We start from the raw sequence: 2,562 nt of genomic DNA, 5'->3' as shown, positions 1-2,562 counted from the left end.
GGGGCGTCTCTGCTGCGCCCCGCTCCCCAGCTCCCCACCCCCTCCAGTCCGGGGCGTCTCGGCTGCGCCCCCCTCCAGTCCGGGGCGTCTCGGCTGCGCCCCCCTCCCCGGCTCCCCGCCCCCTCCAGTCCGGGGCGTCTCTGCTGCTCCCCGCAGCCTCCAGTCCGGGGCGTCTCGGCTGCGCCCCCCTCCCCGGCTCCTCCCGCGCCGCCCCCTCTAGCCCTGGGTGCCCCCCTCCCGCTCCGGCGCCTCTGCTGCCCCCCTTTCCTCTCCCCAAGAACTGCAGCTGCGCTGGAGCCAGCCCGAGCCCCGCTCACTGCCCGAGCTCCGGAGACCTTCCCCCTCCCCAAAGTCACCCCGACCCCCAGCCCCTCCAGGGCCAGGCACCGGCCGCCCCGAGAGAGCAGCAGCCGGAGACACCTACCTGCGCCTGGGTTCCGGCGGGGGCGGCGAGCGATGGAGACGGGGGGGGCGCCCAGCCGAGCCGAGCCGAGCAGGCGCCAGCAGCCCAGGCAGATCGGCTCCGGGCTCCGCAGCTCGCAGGACGGAGCCTTCGCTCAGCTTCGCATCGTCTAGACGAGCGGCTGCTGCTGTGTCTGGAGCTGCGGAAGGACTGGCTGTGCCTGGCTCGGCTCTGCGCCTCCCTCCTCCTCCGGGCGCAGCAGCGCTGCCCTTTTTCGTCAGTGGAAAACTCCTGGGCGCTGACGCAGGCGGTGACAAGGGAGCCGGAGCCCTGCCTGCCTCCAGCCCACACTCCGCTTCCTGCCCCCTCCCTCGGCGCAGCCCGGGAGCAGAGCGAGTCCTACCTCCCCTCCAGGAGAGAAATTACAAGGAGCAGGGAAAGGGGAGAGAATGAGTCAGTGTCTGGCTGCTGGGAGAGGCCCCGACTGACATCAAGGGCTCCTGTGTTCAGAGGGACAACATGGTACACACCTAACAACAATGGGGGGAGGCAGGGCGTCAGACTCAGGACTCCTGGGTTCTAGCTCAGATGCCCTTCGTGATTAACTGAGTGACCTTTGACGTCATGTCACCTAACAGAGCCTTATGCCCATATGTGGAGAATTGGCTATCCAGATGCTAGGTTCCCTTCTCTGTCGGTCCTTTGATGCCGGGCAGTTCATGTCGGCTCCGTGCCTCAGTTTCCCAGTCTGTCATGGGGAGGACAATTATACCTGCCCAGCTTTGTAATAAAGGGTTCCAAGATCTATGTGGCTGAAAAATGCTAAGTGTTACATCAACGAGACCAGTATCTATTGCAGAGTGCTTTGGGTGTAGTGTGACCAGAAGTCCCGATTTTATAGTGACAGTCCCGATATTCAGGGCTTTTTCTTATATAGGCGCCTATTACCCCCACCCCCATCCCATCCCAATTTTTCACACTTACTATCTGGTCACCCTATTTGGGTGCCACAGGCAAAAGGTGCTATATGGTATTTTACAAGCAATAGATGTACAATATCTATGAAAGGCAGCCACTTGAGGGGTGGAAAGCAGCAGATAACTGGTAGATAAAAGGAAGGAGGACACCTTTAGCCAAGGACACCTTTAGCCAAGAGAAACAGCACTGCTTATAGAGAATGCACTGGAATCTTTACTGTCCTGGTGGCACAACCGGGACATTGGTTTTGAAGGCCTCTTCTGAACCCCCCCGCCATATGTAGTTCCCTTTATGAAGAGCTGAGTTAAAGCAGTCCAGAATTGAACTTTTGGTACCAGGGTGTTCATTGCTTTGAAATACCACTGAGCTAAAGGAAGGTTTGTTAGAGGATGACACATTGGGGTTTCACTGTATGTTTCCCCCAAAGGAGGGGGAAGGGTATCACCTTTTTTGTGAAGGTGCTTTCTGCTTGAGATGCATTATTTAGAGGATTCCTAAAGACAAATGAACAAAGGGGATTGTTCCACTTCAAAGAGAAAAGACCCTGATAAAAATCATGTGGGCTGGAGTGGAGCTACATTTGCCTATGCCAGACTACCTTTGTGGGGTAGCATTTAAATGTAAAGTGCTAGATGAGGGTATGAATGCAATTACCATAGATAACCTGTGAGTTTTGGGGTCTTCTGAATTTTAATGGAGATATCCCATCTCCTAGAACTGGAAGGGACCTTGAAAGGTCATCAAGTCCAGCCCCCTGCCTTCACTAGCAGGGCCAAGTACTGATTTTGCCCCAGATTCCCAAGTGGCCCCCTCAAGGATTGAACTCACAACTCTGGGTTTAGCAGGCCAATGCTCAAACCACTGAGCTATCCCTTCCCCCCAGTGAATTTGGTGTTAATGCGTATTGCCAGATTGACGCTGCTATGAGTACCTGCTCTTGTTGGGGCCTTTCAGTTGGGTTTGATGGGATAGAGACCCCCAACTAACATCTGTTTATCAACAGACCAGATATGAGGATTGGCTGCGCAAACTTGCCCTCCAGCATTGTCGGCTTTGCCATTATGCCCAACACTTAACCCAGTGGGACAACTTCTGAGGTTAGAATTAAAATTTTTAGTAAAGTTAATGTTTAAAATTAAAGGTACACAAGTTAAGAGGGAAGGTACTGTACATCTAGGGTC

The 2,562-nt window shown here is 55.3% G+C and overlaps 1 protein-coding gene across 1 annotated transcript in view; it reads right to left on the bottom strand.

Annotated features, from left to right (window-relative positions):
* CSRNP1 (cysteine and serine rich nuclear protein 1) overlaps positions 1–668 on the bottom strand; it is a 17,560-nt gene extending 16,892 nt beyond the window's left edge. The window contains exon 1 of the mRNA XM_034759928.1: positions 425–668. The gene's annotated coding sequence lies outside the window, so the exon portion shown is untranslated. The remainder of the gene's footprint in view (positions 1–424) is intronic.
* Positions 669–2,562: the final 1,894 nt, after the last annotated feature.

This window comes from Trachemys scripta, chromosome 2, assembly GCF_013100865.1.
Source record: "Trachemys scripta elegans isolate TJP31775 chromosome 2, CAS_Tse_1.0, whole genome shotgun sequence".
Taxonomy (NCBI): domain Eukaryota; kingdom Metazoa; phylum Chordata; order Testudines; family Emydidae; genus Trachemys; species Trachemys scripta.
Note: the sequence above shows the minus strand (reverse complement) of the source record. Positions and strands in the feature narration are given on the sequence as shown.